This window comes from Trichechus manatus, unplaced genomic scaffold (assembly GCF_000243295.1).
Source record: "Trichechus manatus latirostris isolate Lorelei unplaced genomic scaffold, TriManLat1.0 scaffold00082, whole genome shotgun sequence".
Lineage (NCBI taxonomy): Eukaryota > Metazoa > Chordata > Mammalia > Sirenia > Trichechidae > Trichechus > Trichechus manatus.
The window spans coordinates 2923121-2935805 of NW_004444018.1; the positions used below are offsets into that span (position 1 = coordinate 2923121).

Below are 12685 nucleotides of genomic sequence, written 5' to 3' on the forward strand. Positions count from 1 at the left end.
TTTTAATATATCCTCTATCAGAATTGGAGTCCATGGGTGCAGCAAATGGTTAATGAGCTCAGCTGCTAACCGGAAGTTTGGAGGTTCAAGTCCATACAGAGGTGCCTCCAAAGAAAGGCCTGGTGATCTGCTTCCAAAAAGTCAACATTGAAAACCCTGTAGAGTACATTTCTACTCTGATACACATAGGCTTGCCATGAGTCGTAACTGACTGGTCAACAAATGTTTATTTCTGTCACAGTTATGTGTATCATTACTCTGCTGAGTGGGAGAAGCTAGTCTGGCTTAATTTTTATGTACTCTCCTCATGTGTGGTGGTCCCTCTGGCTCTGATATTTGAATATAATCTCAAGGTAGTAATTTTTTTTGCCTTCTTGTCTGTGTTGTGGCATATGGAATCACCTAAATTCCTGAGGGATAAGAATCAAGATCAGCAGAAAGCTGGTTCCTATGAGGTGGAGATCAGACATACCTCTACTCTCCAACTTCTTCACCATTTCTGACACCAGCTGTTCCCCCCCATGGCAGTCCATACTTCTTTGCTAGGTTAATTTGTTGCAATGGCCACACAGAACTCACAGATCATACTCAAAGTAATGTGGTTTACTAGGGAAGTAACAGGCTACAACTCAGGATCAGGATCTTCAAGCTCATTGGCAAGATTTGGAAGGCTCCCCTGAGGTGGGGAGCACATCCCTCCCTTCTTCAGTGTAGGACAGCTTCCAACCAGGAGAGCGCTCAGCTGTTCTCTGTTGTGCTAGCAGGCCCCTCTTGGCCCTGTTAGCTGTGTAGGCCTCTCTGTCATCAGGCCTCCCTGCTGTCAGCCTCCCACCATCAACCTCTCTACTGCTAACTGGTCCAGCTCATAGCCAGTGTAGGAGCTTGCTCAGCTCTCTTAGCTGCCTTCTGGGCCTTTGCCACCAGCTCTCTGCCACCAGGCCCCTTCTGGGCTCCTGGCCGTCTTCATTGTTACAGCCCTTGGCCTGTATTTCAGTTCAGTTCTTTTAGGAGGTTCCCCTCACAGGAACCCTGGGTCCAAATTGGTCCACTCCAGGCTCTTTTTGGTCTTGAGATTCCCCTTGTTGCCTCTCTTTAAAAACCTCTTTGGGTTGGCCACTTATATAAACAAACTCGTTGTCAGTTTCCACGAACTGACTAATCCCCTTAGTGGAACACAAGTCAGTCAATCCTACTGGCTGAGTTTTCAAGCCACTACTTGAATAGTAAATGAACCAATACCATGCAAGATTGTGGCCCTGCCAGTCATTTTGGGAGAGTCACAAGTGCATGAGATGTCAGTCAATTCAGGTCTTGTACAAAAGTAACATTTTCTGGTGACAGATCCTGGCTTCTTCCCTGGGCAAAAGTAACTTACCCTCTGGAGTAGAAAGCAACCTGGGAAGTCTCCCAAGTAGGTTTTCCAAAGAATTAGGGCAAAGGTAACAACTCCTCAGACCTCACTGATTGTTCAGAGATTTGCTCTCAGAAGTTGACATGAGAATATCTACTCTGCCCTTATGGTTTGGGAAAAAGAAAAGGCTTAAGATGAAGTGTCATAGGGGAGACTGCACCCCAAGAACCACAGACTACTCTCTAGCTTGTCTTTTAACCTGAAAGTTTGTTTTACTCTTCTCCCAAATTGCTGTTCAAATTCATGGTCACACAACTCCTATCACTTTTCCATTTAAAAAATCTTTTTCTGTTTCTTGATTTCTGCCTGGGTTGCATAGTCTTTTTTCACTTGTAAAATGGAACTAATTTATCATGCTAATCTTCCTTGAATGGAAGTTTTTTGGAGGCTGACAGAGGAAAACCTTTAGTTGGTGGGAGCAGTTAGAATGTCTTGGTGACTTAATAAGTGGTTTTATTTTTTTTTCCTAAGAGAGTATATACATTCTTGTTTTGTTACAATTTAGGTAGCACCTGACTGCCATATTTAGTTGTAAGGAAGAAATGGGAAGAGATTATTTATCATGGGTGTTCAGGCTGCTTCTCTTTGACTATGTTAGTCTCATATCAGGTTGTAAAATGGAAGGTAACCACTGTCTCCAGAGTGAAGTTGTAATGGTGGAATTTATCTAGGACCCGTATTATTTCCTTGGAATTATTTCCTGTAACAAGTTCATTGTTCAACTTACAAGTATTTGGTGTGTTCTAAATTATAATTGCTTTTGTCAGAGTAATTATAAAAAAAGAAAAGTGAATTTTAACTTTTAAGACTTTCATCTGTATGTTTTATGAAAACAAACTACATGGATGCACCGAAAACAAACTATATGGATGCACTAAAAACAAAAAACCAATTGCCATCGAGTTAAATCCAACACATGGCATTCCCATGAGTTTCAAAGTAGACCTGTGCTCCACAGGGTTTCCAGTGGTTATTTGGAAGTAGATCACCAGGCTTTTTGTTCAAGCAGCCTCTGGGGGAATTTGAACTGCCAACCTTTTGGTTAGTAGCTGAGGCCTTAACCATTTGTGCTACCCAGGAACACCAAACAGATGCACTAGGCTCAAATATATTTCTTTAATTCTTTATTGAATTCATTCAGTATTGATGTGCCTGACAGAGTGCTAGGCATTGTAAGACTCATGGACCTGATCCTGACCTTCAAGGAGCTTATTGTTCCACTTTCTTAAAGATTCAGGAGTTTCTGACAACTCAAGGATCTGGAATGCAGTATAATGAATGGAAAAATCACTCCTGGCAGGCCAGAAAACCAATACACCAGATAGGTCTTTTACATCCCTGGTTAGATTTATTCCTAAGTATTTTGTTTTTTTAGGGGCTATTATAAGTGGTATTATTTTCCTGATTTCCTTTTCGTAGTTCTCTTTATTGGTGTATAGGAATCCAGCTGATTTTTGTATGTTTATTTTGTATCTTGCTACACTGCTGAATCTTTCTGTTAGTTCCAGTAGTTTTCTCCTGGAGTCTTTTGGGTTTTCTATGTATAGTATCATATCATCCACAAACAGGGACAGTTTTACTGCTTCCTTACCAATCTGGATGCCCTCTATTTCTTTTTCTTGCCTTATTGCTCTAGCTAGGACTTCTAGCACGATGGTAAATAGAAATGGTGATAATGGGCATCTTGTCTTGTTCCTGTTCTCAAGGGGAATGTTTTCAGCCTCTCTCCATTAAGAATGCTGTTGGCTGTTGGTTTTGCATAGATGCTCTTTATTACGTTGAGGAATTTCCCTTCTATACCTATTTTCTTGAGAATTTTTATCAGAAATGGGTGTTGGACTTTGTCAAATGTCTTTTCTGCATTTATTGAGATGATCATGTGATTCTTTTATTTATGTGGTGTATAACATTGATTGATTTTCTCATGTTGAACCATTCTTGCATACCTGGTATGAATCCCACTTGGTTGTGGTGTTTTGTCTTTTTTTTTTGTTTTTTTTTATATGATGCTGAATTCTATTGGCTAGAATTTTGTTGAGAATTTTTGCATCTACGTTCATAAGAGATATTGTTCTGTAATTTTCTTTTTTTGTGGTGTCTTTGCCTGGTTTTGGTATCAGGGTTATGCTGGCTTCATGAAATGAATTCGGAAGTATCATTTCCTTTTCTGTGTTCTGAAATAGTTTGAGTAGTACTGGTATAATGTCTTCTCTGAATGTTTGGTAGAATTCTCCAGCGAAGCCATCTAGGCCGGGGCTTTTTTGTTGTTGTTATTATTGGGAGTTTCTTTAATTACCTTTTCAACCTCTTCTCTTATTATGGGTCTGTTCAGAGTTTCAACTTCAGTTTGTGTTATTTTGAGTAGGTAGTGTGTTTCTGGAACTTTGTCCATTTCCTCTAGGTTTTCAAATTTGTTGGAGTATAGTTTTTCATAGTACTCTGTTATGATCCTTTTTATTTCAGTTGGGTCTATTGTAATGTCCCCCATTTCGTTTCTTATTTGGGTTATTTGTGCCCTCTCCTGTTTTTCTTTTGTCAGTTTGGTCAATGGTTTGTCAATTTTGTTGATCCTTTCCAAGAACCAATTTTTAGTTTCGTTGATTCTTTCTGTTGTTTTTCTGTTCTCTATTTTATTTGTTTTTGCTCTGATCTTTATTATTTCCTTTCTTCTGGTGGCTCTGGGCTTCTTCTGCTGTTCTCTTTCTGTTTGTTCAAGTTGTGAAGCTAATGTTTTGATTTTGTCCCTTTTTTTTTTTTTTGATGTGTGCCATCTATTTCTATAAATTGACCTCTGAGCACTGCCTTTGCTATGTCCCAAAGGATTTGGTATAGTATGTTCTCACTGTCATTTGATTCAAGGAATTTTTTTATTCCATCTTTGATTTTCTGTACTACCCAGTGGTTTTTAAACAGGGTGTTATTCAGTTTCCACGTATTTGATTTTTTTTTTTCCTTGTTCTTCCTATTATTACTTTCTACTTTGACGGCATTGTGGTCAGAAGATACTTTGTATTAGCTCAGTGTTTTGGATTTAGTTGAAGCTTGCTTTGTGGCCTAAAATGTGGTCTGTTCTGGAGAATGTGTGTTGGAAAAGAATGTGTACTTTGCTGCTGTTGTGTGGAGTGTTCTAAATATGTCTGTGAGGTCAAGTTGACTTTTTGTGCCCTTTAGCTCTTCTGTATCTTTGTTGAGTTTCTTTCTAGATGTTCTGTCCTTTACCAAGAGTGGTGTGTTGAAGTCTCCTACTGTTACTGGGGAAATGTCAATTTTTTCTTTTCATTGATGTTAGAGTTTGTTTTATTTATTTTGGAGCACTGTCATTGGGTACATAGATATTTATTATGGTTATGTCTTCATGGTGGATTGTCACTTTAATCAATATGTAATGTCCTTCTTTGTCTTTTATGGTGGATTTTGTTTTAAAGTCTGTTTTATCTGAGATTAGTATTACCACTCCTTCTCTTTTTTGGTAGCTGTTTGCTTGATATATTTTTTTCCATCCTTTGATTTTTAATAAATTTATGTCTTTGTTTCTAAGGTGTCTCTTAAAGAAGGCATAGTCATAGGTCCTTTTTTTTTTTTTAAATCCATTTTGCCACTCTCTGTCTCTTTATGGGTGCATTTAAGCTATTTATGTTCAGAGTAATTATTGATAGGTGTTACTTTACTACTGTCATTTTATAGTGCTTTTTTTGCAGTGCTTACATTTTCTTGTTCCTCTTACTCTCCTGTGCTGAATTCCTTTTGTGTGTGGATTTTTTTTTTTTTCATTTCTTTTGTGTTTGTAGATATTGTGTTTACTGGTAATTTGTATTTTTTCTTTATTTATTTTGATGAGTAGGTTTGTTAACTTTCTTTGAAGTTACGTTGAAAGTTAGCCCTCTCTTCCAAAGTTTAAACCAGTCTTTTATTACTTCATAACACCTTGACTTCCTCTCCATTTGAAAGTTCTATACTTACACTGTTTATTCCCTTTTATTGTTCTGATATTGCTGTGATTTACAGATTTATGTCTCTGGTTCCCTGTTGTAAATTTTTTAGTTTTGTTTTAACCATGAGAATTCATTACCTTTGTTGGTAGCTGGCTGATGCTGTCTTATGTGCTTGATTAAAGCTGTTGTCTGATGTTGTTGGTTCTCTAACCAAAGGACTCTGTCTAATCTTGTAAGTTTGGTTTGATTTTTACATATTCTTTTAATATCTGTCTATCTGGCAATGTCCTAATTTCACCATTATATTTGATTGAGAGTTTTACAGGATGTATTATTCTTGGTTAGCAGTTTTTTCTTTTTTCCTTTCAAGATTTTAAATATGTCAACCCATTGCCTTCTTGCCTGCATGGCTTCTGCTGAATGATCAGTTTAGTCTTTTGTTTCCCCTTTATGTGTACTTTTCATTTTTCTCAAGCTGCTGTCAGGATTCTTTCTTTGGCTGGTTTTAGTGAATGTGATTATATGTCTTTGTTTTTCTCATGGGGTCTGTCCTCAGTAGGGTTCGTTGAACTTCGTGAATGCTCTGCTTTTCATCTTTCATGATATTAGGGAAGTTTTCTGTCAGCAAATCTTCAATGATCCTCTCTGTGTTTTCCCCTTCTGTTCTGGAACTCCGATCACATGAAAATTTTTGCTTTTGATTGTATCCCACATTGTTCTCAGGTTTTTTTCATTTTCCTTTATTGTTTTCTCTGATTTTTCCTTGAACAAAGTGGTATCCAAGGATTTGTCTTCAGTTTCTCTGATCCTGTCTTCCATTGTTTCAAACCTGCTCCTGGAACCTTCTATGACACAGTCTATTTCTGAAATCTTGTTGTTTATCTTTTGGATTTCTAATTGATGTTTTTGTATGATTTCTAGTTGTTTGCTTATTTTGACATTTTGTTCCTGTATGGTTTTCTTGAATTCTTCCATTGTTTTGTCTGTCTTTTCCATGAATTTGTCCGTATTCTTACCATGATTATGTCTATTTTTTCCTTATTTTCGTCTGCATTTTCCTTCATCTCTTGGAGAACCTAAATATTCGAGTTCTGAGTTCCCTATCGGGTAGTTCTAGTGCCTTTTCTTCTAGCAGAAGGTCATCTGGTCTTCTTTTTTGTCGCTTTCTGCAGCCATCCTCTCCTGTTTTTTTTTTTTTTTACTATGTTTTGATATTGTCTGCTGACTCTGGGACATTCAGGAATTATTTTCTTCATTTATTGATTGTAGATTTGATTGTTTTGTCCTGCTTTTTTGTTTTATTTGGTTATCTCTGGGCAGGCAGGCTGGGTTTGTTTTGTTGCTTGCCTGTGGGCAGGATACTTCTCACCACCTTGTTCAGGTAGGCAGGGTTGGTCACTCAGCTATGGTGCAACAGGGCAGGTCCAGTGGGGGTGGAAGGGCAGTAATGGGTAGTTTGAGGCACAAACATGAGGCAGTGGGGCGGGGCTAGAGGGCAGTGCAGAGTGGGGTTGCGGGGCAACGTTGGTACTGCTTGGGGTCATGGCACTCAGCGCCCAGTGCAGATAGGCAGGAGGGAAAGGAGAGGATGTGATGTGCAGAGCTAAGTGGGCAGATGAAAGAAGAGAAAACAGAGAGATTAACAAAGGCAAAAAAAAAATTTAAAAAAAATGGAGTAAGGGCAGGAGCCAACATGGTGCTATAGACAGAAGCACCATGCCGTCCCTCCACAGCAAAGACCTGAAAAACTTAGTAAAACAGAGACAAACGTCAATCCTGAAACCCTAAGCACCGAAGGAAGGGATCGCAAACTGACAGAGAGCAAAGGGAGATACCAGTGGAGGACCCCTAACAGCTAACACAGCACAGATTCACCATCTTGGGCCTGTCGGAGATTAGCAGACAGGGAGTACAGGAAAGCAGCTTCACAGAGCTCTCAGCAGGAGACAGAGCACCCGGTAACCACCAATATATGCTTTCCCACCCCTGACTATTACTGGCCTGCCCCGCTGAGCATCCACCACTTCCTGCCAGCCAAAGTCTCATAGCTGGTAGGCACCAGCTCTGGCTCTGTACCACTTGGATTCACCCTGTCCACACTGGCCGGCTCTCTCACTGCCATTTCTTTGTTGCTGGTGTTGCTTTTCTCTGCTTCTTCTGGTTTCTTCCCTACGTCTCACCTCCTCCCCATCCTTTCTGTTGAACACCTGGTTCCGTGTGACATCTTTGCTTCTTCTTGAAAGGCTGTGGAGTGCTGCTTAGCTGGGGAACTGCTTCCATGATCCACACCACCAAGCTGGTAGGATCACCAGGGCCTTTTTGTTTGCTTGTTTGTTTTGACTTGTTGTGTTTGTTTTCTTTTTCTTTTCAGGGATTGGGAGCCCCTTCTAGCCAGGCTGTACTGCGTGGCTTGGGTGCCAATTCCCTGATTCATGTAGCCATGTTGGTGGGATCCCTGGGGGAATTTCTTTTTTCTTTTTCTTCACTTCTCAGTTTCTGGTCTCTCCATATGTACCTTCCTTTCCTGTCCCCTGAATTCCTGGCACTGTGTGACATTTCTACCCCTTCTACCAGGGTGTACTGCCCAACTAGGGAGCCACTTCCTTGGTCTGCGCACCTGTACTGAGGGGCTTTTCTTTTTTAAAAAAAAATTGTTTATTCATTTATTCTCTTTTCCTTTTCTCCATTTCTCATCTCTCCACTCCAGCAGCAACTCCTAAGCATTCTTTGTTTGTTAGTTTGATTTCTGCTGCTGTTTTTCTCTCCTCTCTATCTTCTTTCCCATACCCATCTTTGCTCCACACATCACAATGTTCCCCCCTCCTTCTTGCCTGCCTGCACCGTGCACGGAACATCACACCCCCAAGCAGCACAGACACAGCCTACTGGAACCTGCTCTGCACTGACTCCTGGCCCGCCTAATATGTGCCACAAACAACCCATCGCAACCCCTTCCCTTCAGCTGGACCTGCCCTGCAGCACCATAGCTGAGCAACTGGCCCTGCCCATTGGACAAGGAGGTGAAAAGTATTGTGCCCACAGACAAGCAAACAATAAAGAATGCACAGCCTGCTTGCTCAGACATAACCAAATAAAACAAAAAAGCAGGATAAAACAAACAAATTTACAATCAATAAACAAACAAAATAACTACTGAATGACCGAACACAGCAGACAATATCAAAACATACTAAAAAAGGACAGGATGGTTCCAGTAGGTATCCAAAATAAAACACCAGATGACTTTCTAGTAGAAGAAAAGGCACTATAATACATGATAGGGAATTCAAATCCCTAATATTGAGAGCTATCCAAGAGTTGAAGGAAAAAGCAGACAAAAATGAGGAAAAAGTAGACAAATTCATGGAAAAACCAGACAAATTCATGGAAAAGCCAAAAAAAAAAAAAAAAAAAGGAAGAATTCAGGAAAATAAGACAGGAACAAAATGCCAAAATAAATTCGCAACTAGAAATCGTACATAAACAACAATTAGAAATACAAAAGATAATCAAGATTTCAGAAATGGACAGTGTCATAGAAGGGCTGAGGAGCAGGTTTGAAACAGTGGAAGACAAGATCAGTGAAATTGAAGACAAATACTTGGATACAACTCTGTGGAAAAATCATAAAAAAGAATGAAGAAAAATGAAGAAACCCTGAGAATTATGTGGGATACAATCAAAAGCAAAAATTTTCGAGTGATTGGAGTTTCAGAAAAGGGGAAGAAAACAGAAAACACAGAGAGGATCACTGAAGAATTGGTGACAAAAAACTTCTCTAGTATCATGAAAAATGAAAAGCTGACCATCCAAGAAGCTCAACGAACCCCGTATAGGATAGACCCCAAGAGAAAACCACCAAGGCATACCATAATCACACTTGCTAAAACCAAAGACAGGAAGAGACTCCTGAGAGCAGCTTGAGAAAAATGAAAAGTCACATACAGAGGGGAATCAGTAAGACTAAGCTTTGATTATTTGGCAGAAACCATGCAGTCAACAAGGCAATTGGATGACATATATAAAAACTTGAGAGAAAACAATTGCCAACCAAGAATAACATATCCTGCAAAACTCTAGATCAAATATAGGTGAAATTAGGTCATTTCCAAATAAACAGAAATTAAGGGAGTATGTAAAAACCAAACCAAACTTACAAGAATTATTAAAGGAAGTCCTTCAGTTTGAGAATAAACAACATCAGACCACAGCCTGAATCTAGGACACAAAGTCGTACGAGGCAGATACCAACCTAGGAAATGAACTCTCAAGGACTATCCAAAACTAGAATAATTACAGGAGGGAACCAGAGAGGTTAATTTGTAAATAACAACAACGTAAGAACAGTAAGAGAGGGAATAAATGGTGTAGGTATAGATCTTTCTAATGCAGGGGAAATCAAGGTGATACCAAGTAATAGTAGAGTGGTTCAAACCTAGGAGGATAAAGGTAAATTTCAAGGTAACCACCAAGAAAGTTAACAAATCTACTCATCAATATAAAGGAAAAAAAACAAAGTCTCAGTAAAAACAAAATCTGCAAAAACAAAAGAAATGAAAAACAAAATCCACAAACAAAAGGAGCTCAGCCCAGGACAGTAAAGGGAACAAAGAAAACGTCAGCACCACAAAAAAAAGCACTACGAAATGACAGTAGTAAACTCACATCTATCAATAGTTACTCTGAACATAAATAGCCTATATGCACCAATAAAGAGATAGAGTGTGACAGAATGGATAAAAAAACAGAATTTATCAATATGCTGTTTATGAGAGACATACCTTAGAAACAAAGACATAAATTTATTAAAAATTAAAGGGTGGAAGAAAATTTATCAAACAGCTATCAAAAAAGAGCAGGAGTGGCAATACTGATCTCAGATATAATAGACTTTAAAACAAACTCCACCATAAAAGACAAAGAAGGGCACTATATAATGATTAAAGGGATGATCCATCATGAAGATATAACCATAATAAACATCTATGCACCCAATGACAGGGCTCCAAAGTACATAAAACAAACTCTAACAGCACCAAAAAGAGAACCTGATAGTTCCACAATAATAGTAGGAGACCTGAAGGACAGAACATCTAAAAATAAACTCAGCAAAGATACAGAAGATCTAAAGGGCAACTTGACCTCATAGACATATATAGAACACTCCACCCAACGGCAAAAAGGTACACATTCTTTTCCAATGCACATGGAACGTTCTCCAGAATAGACCACATCTAAGGCCACAGAGCAACGTTCAATGAAATCCAAAACATTGAAATAATACAAAGTATCTTCTCTGACCTCAACACCATTAAAGTAGAAATTAATAACAGGAAGACCAAAGAAAAAAAATCAATTGCATGGAAACTGAATAATACCCCACTTAAAAGCCACTGGGTAATAGAATAAATCAGAGGTGGAATCAAAAAATTCCTAGAATCAAATGAGAATGAAAACACATTATACCAAAACCTTTGAGACACTGCCAAGGCAGTGCTCAGAGGTCAATTTATAGCAATAGATGCACACATCAAAAAAGAAGGGACAAAATCAAAACATTAGCTACACAACTCAAACAAATAGAGAACAGCAAAAGAATCCCACAGCCACCAGATTAATGGAACTAGTAAAGATCAGAGCAGAAATAAATGAAATAGAGAATAGAAAAACAACAGAAAAAATCAACAAAACCAAAAGTTGCTTTTTTGAAAGGATCATCAAAATTGACAAACCTCTGGCCAAACTGACAAAAGAATAACAAGATAGGGCCCAATAATCCAAATAAGAAATGAAATGGGGGACATTACAACAGATTAACTGAAATAAAAAGGATCATGACAGAGTATTATGAAAAACTGTTCTCCAACAAGTTTGAAAACCTAGAGGAGATGGACAAATTTCTAGAAACACACTACCTATCTAAACTAATACAAAATGATGTTGAAAATCTGAACAGACCCGTAACAAGAGAAGAGACTGAAAAGGTAATAAAAAAAACTCCCCCCCAAAAAAGTTCTGGCCCGGATAGCTTCACCGGAGAATTCTACCAAACATTCAGAGAAGATCTTACACCAGTACTACTCAAAAGATTTCATAACATAGAAAAGGAAGTGATACTTCTGAATTCATTCCGTGAAGCCAGCATAACCCTGATACCAAAACCAGGCAAAGACACCACAAAAAAAGAAAGTTACAGACCAATATCTCTTATGAACGTAGATGCGAAAATTCTCAACAAATTTCTAGCCAACAGAATTCAGCATCATATCAAAAAAATAATACACCATGACCAAGTGGGATTCATACCAGGTATGCAAGAATGGTTCAACATTAAAAAATCAATCAACGTAATCCACCATATAAATAAAAGTATCACATTATCATCTCAGTCGATGTAGAAAAGGCATTTCATAAAGTCCAACACCCATTCCCAATAAAAACTCTCAAGAAAATAGGTTTAGAAGGGAAATTCCTCAATGTAATAAAGGGCATCTATGCAAAACCAACAGCCAACAGCATTCTTAATGGAGAGAGGCCTAAAACATTCCTCCTGAGAACAGGAACAAGAGAAGGCTGCCCTTTATTACCGCTCCTAGTTAACATTGTGCTGGAAGTCCTAGCTAGAGCAGTAAGGCAAGAAAAAGAAATAAAGGGCATCCAAATTGGTAATGAAGGAGTTAAACTGCTCTTATTTGCAGATAATATGATACTATACATAGAAAACCCAAAAGACTCCACGAGAAAGCTACTGGAACTAATAGAAAGATTCAGCAGAGTAGCAGGTTACAAGATAAACATACAAAAATCAGTTGGATTCCTATACACCAATAAAGAGAATGATGAAAAGGAAATCAGAAAAATAATACCATTTACAATAGCCCCTAAAGAAATAAAATACTTAGGAATAAATCTAACTAGGGACGTAAAAGACCTATACAAAGAAACTACAAAACACTACTGCACGAAACCAAAAAGTATCTACTTAAATGAAAAAACATACATGCTCACGGACAGGTAGACTCAACATTGTGAAAATGACAATGACACCCAAAGCAATTTACAAATATAATGCAATCCCGGTGCAAATACCAACAACATTCTTTAAAGAGATGGAAAAACTAATCATTAACTTTATATGGAAAGGGAAAAGTGCCAGATAAGTAAAGCACTATTAAGGAAGACTAAAGTAGGAGGACTCGCACTACCTGACCTCAGAACCTCCTATACAGCTACAGTAGTCAAAACAGCCTGGTACTGGTACGATGACAGATGATACATTGACCAATGGAACAGAATTGAGAACCCAAATGTTAATCCATCCACCTACGGTCACCTGATCTTC

The 12685-nt window shown here is 38.4% G+C and overlaps 1 protein-coding gene across 1 annotated transcript in view; it reads left to right on the plus strand.

Annotated features, from left to right (window-relative positions):
* RASEF (RAS and EF-hand domain containing) overlaps positions 1 to 12685 on the plus strand; it is a 110110-nt gene that overhangs the window by 9269 nt on the left and 88156 nt on the right. The gene's annotated exons all lie outside the window — the stretch shown is intronic.